Genomic DNA, 12538 nt, shown 5'->3' on the forward strand with positions numbered 1-12538 from the left:
AACAGATGCAGACATTAGGAGAATACAGTAAAACAAGAGATAAATCTCCATTAAGAAGACAGCAACAGAGGTGGGGGCTTTGTTTATTTTCAGAATTGACTTCATTATTTCATAGCATGGCTTTTGTGTTTGCCACAATATGGAAAATATATAAAATATCAGAGAAAATTCTCCATTTTTATATACCATAAATCTACACTTTAGTGACCACAGTTATAAAGCAATGTAATTTACTTAGTCCTTCACTAAATATTGTACCTGAAGAACTATAATACAACACATTGTACAGTTACACTGTGTGAAAACAGGAGTTTAAACACAACTTCATCTTATGAACATTTCAATGTGCACAGATTCATCCATACTTATTTAATATATAGTTTCAGTACTCCTCTCCAAGCATTACTATCTACTGCAACATCAGCCTTACATTTGCCTGATGCAGCCTTCAACACATATTGAAAGCCTAAACCAGTACACAACGCAAACAAGTAGACAGTGTGCATCCTAGCAGTCACAACCAGTTTCAAGTTATGTCCTTTAAGTAGCTGATGAATAGACGTTATTATAAAAATGTCTATAAGACAGGTCTATCAGAGGAGCCTTGAATAAAATAAAGACTTCAGATACTATTAGAATTAATGAATTAGGTCAGGTCAGGTAATTCATTACCTGACTGAATCAGAATCCAACCTGAGGCATCCTTTTAAAAAAACAAAAACAAAAACAAAAATATTCAAATGAGGTAGTGTTCACAGGGTAGTTGTGAAGATATGTGAAGATAATCATAATTTAAATGAGAAAGTGCCTGCACAGTTTTAGCAAAGTCTGACAGGGATTCTATGCAAAAACAGCATGGTAAGCAAAGGCAAATTTCCACAAATTAATTTGACCTTGATGAAAGGCACATATTTTCATCAATCAGACTTAACTAATATTGACTTTAGGCATTAACCAATGACATACATAAACATCCAGGTTGTTAAAACAGTTGTCAAGTCCATTTTCCTCCTGAAATCACAGTTTGCTGATAAAGACCTAGCTGAACTTAACCTCTGAAAAAAAAAAAAAAAAAAAAAAAAAAGTATTGTCACACGAAGCAAGAGTTACATTCTTTTCTGCCTACCAACTGCTGAAAAAAGACTGAAATCTAGAGCCAGGACAGACAAATGAAACTTGGTCTAACTATAACCCCAAGGGACCCCATGACCATGGCCATGGCCATGACCATCCTTTTCCAGCAGCACCAGTAAAGTGACTGGGAAGAGAAAAAAAAAAAGGTACCACCTTCGCTTGTGGCTGAGTTGCTCGCAGTGGGATCATTTCCATTGGAAGGCCATGAGAACAGCACACTTCAGACCTATATAACATGGTGCTCCACCAGCTAAATGAAGAAACAACCATCACCTGGAGGAAAACAAGATCCCTGCTACATTTCCTGAGTGAAGAGCGCCTGCTAGCCCTCACTGAGAAGACAAAAGCTCAGTGCTGCAACGTGAGGCAGGAGCTGCAAACAAATGGTAGGCCTCCCAGCAGGAAAGGCTCCTGGGTGGTGGGCATGGAGAGCTGCTCAACTTCTGCCTCCTCCAAAATCAAAGTCTTCTCTGCGCTGTCAGATGCCCTGACAGAAGGGAAGGGCAGGGACCACAGTGGCAGCCAGACTTCAGCCAAGCATTTTCAAACATTCAGTAAGGTGTGCGTGAGATCAGATTTGAGGAGTACACGAAGGCTTTATTCTGTACCACAGCATTCACACGTCTAGTTTGTGTCATATCCAGCCTTCACCGAAGAAACACCTTGAGGTAATTCATGACTGTGTTGACATTTCATTTATGCTGCATTTAAATAGATTTGGCTGTGCTGAGTCTTATTTCTTGCTAAAATATTTCCCATTCTAAATATAGATTTACAACATTATTTATTAAGCCAAATTCTGACAGGAAACATGCTATGGAAGCAGCAAAGCCGAGAGTCACAGTATTTGCCTCCTCCTTTTTAAAATTCTTTCTCTCTCCTTGTTTCATCTGCCTCATGACTTGAGGCTCTGCACACAGCATACTGCAGTGACAAAAGCAGAGCTCTGTAAGGGATCATCAAACTGGGGACAGCGTGCAGAAAGGCAAAAGAAGATTTTTTTTCTATTTTTTTTTTTTCCTGATGCCTCCTCAAACGAGCTCTGAAGTGAGCAGGAGACTAGTCTGCCCACTGGGATGGCCCCAAAAAAGGTGCAGGCTAACTTTAGAAATCCATAAACAGTTTAGAAATTAAAGCCTGTAACTCCTGGAGCCGTTCAGCCAACCAATAGTTTTTCCTCAAATTTCCTCAAAGTTTATAGGGAGCACTAGCATTAAAGAACTGGGAGACAAAAATCGCATCCATAATTTAGCAGCCTCACTGTAATGACCAGCTTCTCTACAAGCCATGAAAATGTCAAAGCCTTTGCTAGCAGAGTTTGCAGAGCTCTGTTAAACAGCTTTTTACACAGCAACCCCTTAGGAACCCGCAGGTTCCTGAAACATATACCAGATGTACAGTATTTGAAGAAAGAAGAAAAGCTAAGAGTTGGTTAAGTTTCATACATTTCTCCTCTTCTTCATTCATGGCTAAAGAAAGTAAACAGTGGCTAATTCCAACCTCTCTGGATATGACGTCTTACATTAACATTTTTCTGGGCAATTCTGTTGCTTTAGGTGATCTGTGAGTAACAAATATTAAGGAGCCGGAATATTTTCCTACATGTCTTTTAGAGATTTGTACTTACTGCTGTTTATCCAAAGAAAGTAATGGCTCTGAATCCTGTTGAAAAATGGACCACAGCACTGGCAAAGTTTTTACTGAATCCAGTTTTATGAGGATGAATAAAACAAGTGTGCATAACTATCCAGCAATATATACTACTCACTTTTTTAATGCTCCTAGAAATATTTGAGGGAATGTGAAGGTGATCTCTTGAGAATATATCCAATACCCACTGTTACCCTTAAAATCCCATGCTGAAACTTCATTGCCAAAAATAGCCTCCTAAAGGTGACACTCATATGAAAGATGTCACAAGTTGCAGCAAGAGCTGGATGAATATATAAGCCATATTTACAGTGCTGCTGCAACTTGCACATTTATTTCAGTATTCCCTTTCCTCTGTGGCATTTCTTTTGCTATTTTACATGAAGATTTTTGTTTTGGGGAATATTTTTAAGTACATGCAATTATGCATGTGGCTTGCTTGCTTAAGAACCTCATTATTATGGGAATGTGAAATGTATCCACAAAAATATTTTTGAATTAAAAAATAAATAAACCCAGAAATCAAAATGAGCAAGAGACAGGTGTTTTAAACATCTTATTCTCTAAAAACAAATGTTACAAGGCAAAGAAAACAAATATTCCAACCCAAAATATCATTTAAAGAAAGAATTCCCCACATAGCCCCATATGAAGCAGGTAACAAACAGATGTCAGCACATCTGCTCATGCGTAGGCTTTCACCTGTATGACTTTTTACAGGTCAACAGTCAGTAAAAATAATTACACATAGCCTTATGCCCATATGTCTTTGGATGATCAGTGGAGAAATATTTTCTCACCAGTTGCCTGCCTTCCCCCAAACCATTCGAGCACTGACGGCAACACAGGAGACAGTGAAAGCAGATGAGAATGAACCTTTCTGGAAATTCCCTGGAGTCTGACTGTGCTCACCAAGGCTCGACTGTTTCTGCAGGCTCTGCCCAGCCCTGACCCAGCTGGTTCAGCTGGGCAGAGCACAGCATCTCAGGGCAGCACCAACCCTATCAACAAGATCTTATTGCAGCACCTCCCCAAAACAGGCTTCTCACTGCAAGGGCCATATGCTGCTGACTTGTGCATTTCATAGCACAGCTGAGAAGAAATAAAATCCAATACAATTTTGGAACAGAAAATAAAAGTTATTATTCAGATGACATAAAGGTTGGTGCAGCACCTGAATGTGATACTAACTTCAGGTCATATTGCCAACCATAGTGAATAGCTTCTTTTATTTTATATTTTATTTCACCCCCATTTCCTCTACAGTAGGCAATTCAGCTACAAGATGCAGATGAGATGCAGGATACTAGCTACTGGCATAAGAAATATTTCCACAACTTTACTGCAATGCTTTGGACTCAATTCACATACATAGCCATTATAGTAAACAAACAAACAAACAAACAAACAACAACAACAACAACAAAAAACAACCCTGAACTGCTAGTTCAATAATAAAGGAGTTCAGTACATTAAGTACCACCTGGGGAATGTGATGTCAGTACTCTCTGTCCCAAAATAGTTGGAGGAGCACTCCTCCATGCATAGTTTTACTGAAGGATGGGTAAAAGACATGTAAAGCCTGGACTCCCACCAGTTTTAGTAAAGATGCACGTGCTCCTGCAGTTACATCTTTGCTCGTGTCCAACAAGCATAGCAAGTTGCAACTTGATGATTGCTACATCAGCATGAAAGCTGGAACTGTAAAGAATTACACCCTACTACCATTATTTACTATGTTACCCTGACCCACTTGGTTCACAAGAGAAGAAACTTTGGTTGACCTCTAGAATTCACTCTAATAAGTAATAATAATGTGCAATTGGGATTATATTGGTGCCTTGGAGTAAGAATAAAATGGAAAGAGAAGATGATTTCCTTGTGATAACCAAGCACAAGATCAAGCTGAGCTGTGCCCAAATTCAGAATGGCAAAACCAGATCTTTACTTCAATATAAATGAGAACAAAACTGGTGGGATCATCCTCTGACGTAAGGACTGCTAACAGGGCTCCCAATTAGACCATCAAAATTATACCATCAAAATCCAGCAATGTGTCAACCAGTGAAAATCCAATTGTTCTGCAGACCCAGGCTGCCTACCAAGTTTAACTATCAGAAAAAATAATAATAATAAAAAAATACAACTACGTCCAAAACTTAATCCAAAAATTTGTATGTGGAGTATGGAGAACTTTTAAGGGACCAATATTATTTTACTCACTTTTTACAAAGTATAATGTTCTCTGAAGTGCCTTTATTAGTTCATTCAGGGTTTTAATAAATTGAGAGACCATCCAGGATCAGAGACTTACTTTCTTTCAAGCGGTACCTCCAAAACCCTTTCCAACGTTCAGAAGTTCAAACCAAATGCTGACTACCACAGTGTGCTCTTCCTGACCTGAATATTTCAATTTCAGAGTTTCCTAATGAAAATCTCCCATCAAACACTTTTTTATTGACAATGGTCTGCTCTTCAGAACAAAGAGAACTACACCTCGAGAATAAGAAATGTGTACCTGCAACCCTCCATATTTTATTGACTACAAAAGTTCTCTGACTTCATGCTTTCTCCACACACACAAAAAATGACAGAAAAAGCTGTGCCATTAAAATCAGACAGGAATCAAGACTGCCCTAAGAGCCCATTATTGCTGCTAATGAGGCTGATACCGCTGCGTCGAGTTGCTCTTTTGCTACTGCTGCTCCACAATGCAGTCAGCCTGATGAACTCGGATCTGCATTGTCAAACATCAAGAACACAGCGCAGGAAGGTCGCAAAGTCCAGGTAGCATTATGCACATTGGTAAAAGAAGAAGGAAGGTTGTTTGCAAAACAGGAAATACGCAAATCTGTCTGTTTCGTTAGCAAAATGTATCTCAAACGTAGGAGACCCACTACAAAATATATGTAATGATAATAATAATAGTAATAGTAATAATAATAATAATGCTTCTATGTTCCAGCTGGGTATCTGCAGTATGCGATTACTTCCCTCAGCCAGTGCAATGTAACAGGAGGATGACTTAAAGGAGCCTTCGGAGCGAAGTGTCACTGCTTTCTGTGAGAAACCTGAGATATGGCACACATGCGGATCCACATCCACACAATTTGTGCAGCCTCCACCTCGGCATAAAACCGTGCACTTTAAAATATGACAATCATAACTTCCCATTTTCAGATGGTACCATTTGTTACAGGATGGTTGTCTGCTGTGTATTTTATCTCCTACATATGAAAAATTTATAGATGCTCCTGAAGATGTTCCTGAAAAAAAAAATCGAGGAACTCACTATCAACCTTCTGTGTAAAGCAGCTCTCATAAAAATTTCTTCTCCTTGGCACTAACGCATCAGTGCTCGGTGTTGGATAGCAGGACTCCCAGTAACAGCAAATGGCCAGCTTCACTCATAAACAGGCTACACATAGGAAACTAACTGAAGGGGGCATAATCATATGGGAAAGGCAATAGTGGAGTTATTTTCCTGCTTTTGTTGATACAGGAAGACAGAAGGCACAACAGCCTGAGTGTCACTGCATCAGGCAGGTCAGTGGACTCACATAATGGACTACTGGACCATATGGACTATTAGAATATGGCTATTTATACCCAAAGCATGATTCAAAACTGAAAAATATCCCGAAATATATGAAGTCCATATTTAAGATATTGATGTCTCTTAGACTTTCAGCAATCACTTTAGCTTTGGTAATCCACAATCACATGGACACATGCTGTCTGCATTGATAAGGAAGCATTTGTTAGCTATGTTTACCATTTTATTTCATATATACATGAGTTAATTTAAGTCCATGTGAAATTATTCATATGAAATTATTTAATTGCATTCTTCAAAGATGAAGACAGCAAATATAAAAGGTAGAAATTGATAAAAAGCTGTGGAGAAGCAACTAAAAACTGAGAAAAAATGAATAGTAGAACACCAAAAGTCCCAAGTTGAGAGACCTGATAAGATGACAATTACAGCTGAAAAATAAAAAGCTAATGTATTTTCATGATCTCCCATCTCTTACAAGAATGACTATATCCCTAGATAAAATCTTTTTTTTTTTTTTTCCCTTTAATGAAATGACATTCAAAAAGCCCTTCGAGAAGAACAACTAGCAGCCGCTACAATATTCTTCTTTAGATTTTTAAAAAGAGGGAAGATGACCTGATTGAAAAATGCTGGTCAGCAACAATAGCTTTGTCCCATCTTTTTTTTTTTTTTTTTTTTTTTTTTCTTTCCAGAGGAGAGAAGTGCTCCCTGACTGAGAAAAGAGTGGGCAGAAAGCATGTTCTCCTAATCACTCTCAGGTAACAGGCCCCAGCTGAGCTCTACCAGGCAACAAGCTTTCTATTTTCTTTCAAAGAAAGGGAAGGAGACCTCATTTAGAAAATTTAAAAGTTGGATGATTTTTTTTTTTCTCCCTCGTGAATAGAAAAGGCTGCAAAATTGGCTGACTAATGCTGCAGAAGCTCTTCAGAGCCATATTGGTTTCATTGTGTAACAGCATGAGAACCCAGTCCCTCTCACCCAGGAAACAAACACATGGGGATAGCTATGGGCTCCTGGCCTCAAATGGCCAGTTTTGCTAATTCCATGGTGAATATTAAGAAACCTGTATTCTGATCTGTTTAAAGCTATTTGCAATGAACCACTGATGTATTTCAGAAGAACTGAGAGATGCGGTTCAATCCTTACAATCCTTATGTTAAATAAAGGAATCTGCCAAAAAAAAAAAAAAAAAAAAAAAAAAAAAAAAAAAAAAAAAGGAAGAAATAATTTGGGTTGGGTTAGTTTGATTTGACCATGACAAGCAATGACAGAACACAGAGCCTGGGGTTAATTTGAGTTTCATAATGTAATGAATGGAGCCTGTCAGTCAGAGAGAAAATGTGTTAATAAAATCAAATCAGGTACAAGTGGGGATTAGAATTCCTCTCTCTGCATGGGACTACAGTGGCAAAAGGCTATTGCGCAGAATATTAAAACTAAAAGATGCTGATAAAACAGCTTAGCATGTTTAGTAGCTGGTGCACAAACACGATAATCATTTCCACGCTGAGCACAGAATCAATACAGCGAATTACTTGCAAATGCCTCACAGAGTGTTTTCAATGTCACCAAGAAAAGTTCTGTCTCAAAGCTCGGAGCCTTTCTCTCTTGGCAATACATCTCCCACTCACTTCCCACTGCAATACTTTCTAGCTCTGAACGTCTTCTGTCTTGTTTTTTGACACCCTGCTCTGCACAACTTTAAGTTTCATCAGCCCTGTTCCTTCTCCATCCTCACACAACTGTCTCTGAACACTAGGGGGACCAACAGAGTCATTTTCTTTTCTTAATCTGCTCCACCAAAAAAAAGAAAAGCCTTGTTCTGAAGACTTTCTAATCATATGTAGTATCAACCAGCATTTTTTCCCCACCTCCAATTTAACCAGAATAAAACCTGTGGCCAGTTTCTACCTCCTCTCATTCCAGCTTTTTAATTTAGTAAGTCTTTCATAAATTTGTTTCCAGTAAATAATTTGTTTTCTTTTTGTTTGACCTTCAGTGTTGCAGTTACTGGCATAACTTCTAGGTCTTATAGTTATTTTGACGTTCTCTGAATCTTTTCTTGTTGAGACTTTTTTGGTACCTTGTCTTCTGAGTTTTTAAAGAACTTTTCTTATACCTTTCCATGCATTTCTTTTCTTGAAACTGAATATGCTGCAGTTGACAACATATAACTCAGTGTTTTGTGCATCCCAAACTAAACAGTATAAAAAAATGCCATTACAAACAAATAAGAACTCTAATAATTACAGGCAAGAAGAATCTGTATGTAGTTTTGATGTGAACTAGACCAAAGAAGAAGCAATGTGGTAAAGATTTCTACAAAAGTTTTAAAAGTATAAAACCCACTCAATGAGGAAAAAATAACAAAATTAGGTATTAGAACAGAACAAGAAACGGAGTGGAAAACACCACTAAATCATTCTCGTTTTAAAAAGCCAGTAGAGATAACAAACCAGAGCGAATGATATCAGACTCAGTAATATCTCACACTGAAGGCATACAAAGAGCCGGAAAGGCCTAGAGGATTTCTAGGACTCAGAAACTGATGGACTCAGAACAGAAGAAAGTGAAAGAAAAAGGCTTTACTTTCCACTGTTCTTTTCAGTATCATGAATTATGTTCTGCTGTCTGCTGTGCATGCCCTTTCCTTTAACATGTTCTGCTTTTTCATGATAAACTGCTGTGGGCAATAATCTATGTATGCTTTTCCCTACAACCCAATTTTCATTTAGTTCAAAATCTTAGTTTCTGTGTAAACAGTGAGACTTCAAAAATATACTTTTAGGCACGAAGTCACAAGGGCATCCAAACACACAGCAGCATCCAACCACTGCATCACCAAGCTTCATCTATTTGATGTCAGGTATTAAGTGTAGGTATTCCTACGTAATTGCACATACTCTAAATATAAAACATTTCTTCCTAATAAAAGCAATGTTTTGTATTAAAATTGTATGATTAGGTTGAATCCCTGAGTCTTCGGTGCTAAAATGTTTAAGAAAGGGGTTGTAGTACCTGGCCATGGACAGGTGCAGTCACCTGTTGCTCACATCAAACGCTTTGCTAGCACCACTGCCATGATCCATATTTCATCTCTAAAGAAAGAAACAAAACCCCACACCTCTTCCATACTATGTTTTGATAATTAATTGCCACCTCTATACTTTTCTTTGCTACAACTTATTCCTTCACTATAGAAAAGCAAACAAACACATAAAACCAAACCAATGCAAGCAAAAAAACAACTAACAACAACAAAAAGCAACATATATTATCAGCATGGAAGATTAAAATAAAAATAAATAATAATAATAATAATTAAATATCTGTAAAAATCTAAGTGTCCTGGAAAGTCCTTTAAGAGTCCTGTGAAACTCCTTTCACATAACCATGTCTCTTAACTTTTTAAGGGTTTCTGGTCTCTTACATCTTTACTTAACTGAATCACGCTGCAAACAATATTATATATATGTAGATACATATTTTGGGGGGAGTACCAAAGAAAATCAGGAGAAAACAACACAGAAACCCAATCTAAGAACCACAGTGATTGCAGAAATAGTTTTAGACTCTACAGAAGTCCAAACTCCTTGGGGTGTGGAGATACCTTCACTCAGCAAATAGCTGGCACAGGAGATAATCGATGCCTACCATTACTTCACTTAGTTGCTATTGCACTCTGTACAGTCAAACAGATGCGTGAGCACTGCTCATCTCCTCCAGAGCAAAGCCAGCTGGCGTGGCACGGTGGCATCTCATGCCACAAGAGCTTTCACCTCTGCCTGTGGCCACGTATTAAAAAACTGCAGTTAAAACTATTCCATGCATACAAAACAGCATGAGCATGTATGCTGGGTCATATGCTCATAATCTCTCACACTTTTTGATCTTCTAAACTTTTATTTAGTTTGACCTGTGCTTGTTTAAATGTGATTCATTGAAATCTGGTTAGCAACACGTTACAATAGCTATCCCACACCACAGAATAATAATTATTTCTGAAGATAAAATAGTGGTCCTGGCCCAGGAATAGAAATGAACAAAGAGACTGTTGTCTGGGGAGATCTGGCACACAATTTGATGTGTAGTGTGAAAACTACCATTTCAGTGACTCAAATCTTCAGACACCTACCATGCAAATTTATTCTTCAATCAGTGTTTATGATTAGTATAAATTTACTTCTCTCCAGCTCTGTAAATTTGATTTTTTAAATAAGAATTAGAAAAAGTGTGATTTCACAGCCACCACCTTCCCTCTCTTAAGAAGTTTGTGGGATCCTGAGCTTTCACTGTAATATCAGAGACTTTGAAGGCTCTGGGTTATAAACTGTCTCATGAGGCAAGGCAGGTAGCTCATAGTTTTCCAAAACGGCTGTAATTTCAGTATTACATTATGAGATTAAGATTGACTGCAATATGGTTTTTGTTTTCTACCAGAAGAATGGCCTCCTCTTCACTGCTGGAACAGAAAAATGGTGTTCACTATCTAGCTGAGGGTGTCAGCTGGAATAGTTATAACCCTAAAATCCAGAGGAGCTGGACAAGCAAATAGCAAATGTCTGGATGAAAGAGGTTGAGGCAGAGATGGATTAGGACAGGGAGGAGGAGAAATTTATAGGATAGAAAGGATATTCTGACTGAATAGTCAGAAGAAAGTGCATCTGGTAAAGGGTGTATTTTGTCTGTACAGTTAATGGATGTGTTTGTACCCTACGGTGTAGCAGATACTTGCCAGAGTGCCTCACCATGACACGAGAATGTCATAAAGAACATCAAGAATCCTCATAGGAATTTCCAGTCCTACAATTTTCAGATTTGGGACAGTAGAAATGCTCTATATGACAGCTTCGGTCCTCTGGGAGCTGTACAAAAAGAAAACCTTGAGAGAGCAGCAAATTGGCATGGACAGGAGCTGGTGCTGAGCCCACCTGCACAGCCACAGAAGTTGCACAATGCAAATTACACGAAGACCCACAACTCCTGCAGAGTGGCTCTTTGCTTCATCTTGGTGATGATTGTCACTCATCCTGATGAGAACTGTTATGCTCCTCATTGCAAGCTGTTATTGTTTTTTCCCTGTGTATTTCAGGCATGCTGAATGCCAAGTCTTTTCCTGCCTAGCTGCTATCCTAAGGATCGCATCCTAACTTTGTTTCCTTCCTGCCCATTTCATATTTCCTTCATTATGCACTTGGCTCTAGCCTAGTTTCATGCCCTGTTTTTCTAACCACTTGGTCAGCTTTGATTAGGTGCCTTTTATGCAGGGTAAGATTTCTTGAAATATGAGCATTCGTATCTCACATTCAATACAGAAAATACTGGAACAAATAAAAACACCTACCCAAAAAGCAGCAGGTAGCCCTGTATGTTGGCCACATCTATTATTAGCAAGTTGCTCAAAATGCGTGTTTTGATCCAGAGAAGAGGGAAAGCAGCTCCTTTCAAGATTAATTTTGAAACACTACATTAGCAGAGAATAAAACCAGGAGTTATATTTCCAGACTATTTACTTATTTTCCCAGAATTTCAACAATTTGGAAATGAGTTTGTAGGATTTAAGTGCAGCAAATCAAAAAGTTGTCTACAGCACAGTTCTGATGCTATATCCACACATTAGTTCTACCAGCAGCCCTCAAGACAGCGGATCAGGATGTGCTGTCGACATGTCCACAGGAATCAGACACAAGGGATTGTAGGGTCACGCTCTGAGTCTTGTTCTGGGCAACAGGGAACACATCATACATATGGAGTGAAGAATTTATTGTTAGTCCAATTCTTCGTTACTGAATAATACTCCAGTAGTCCAAAATATATAGTTAACAAAAAGCCTCAGCAATAATAGCATACTTCAAAGCTAAGCTAGGTCAGGTGATACTTGCTTGCCTACTGGGCAATAGCTAAAATGAGCTGCAGCAGCTCAAGTGCAAGCAAGCTGAGAGGGAGCTGAGTCCTAGCTTTTACTGGGAAAATCTGCTGCCTAGAAAGGTTGCTCTTTGTCAGAGGATCCCAAAGCAAGAAGGATAAATCACTAAATGCTGTAAATGATCATTAAATTTTTGATTGGATATTTAATTTTGATAGCTTAATAAATAAATAAATAACATAAGCACTCTTTAAAACTCTGCTACTCTGCTATTGTAGAACTTTATTTAACATTCTGCTTGCATTTTCCCTTGTGGTAAAATATATATA

General features: G+C 38.3%; 1 protein-coding gene across 1 annotated transcript in view; it reads right to left on the minus strand.

Annotated features, from left to right (window-relative positions):
• Positions 1-12538, minus strand: part of LRP1B (LDL receptor related protein 1B) — a 501801-nt gene that overhangs the window by 338263 nt on the left and 151000 nt on the right.

This window comes from Aythya fuligula, chromosome 6 (assembly GCF_009819795.1).
Source record: "Aythya fuligula isolate bAytFul2 chromosome 6, bAytFul2.pri, whole genome shotgun sequence".
Lineage (NCBI taxonomy): Eukaryota > Metazoa > Chordata > Aves > Anseriformes > Anatidae > Aythya > Aythya fuligula.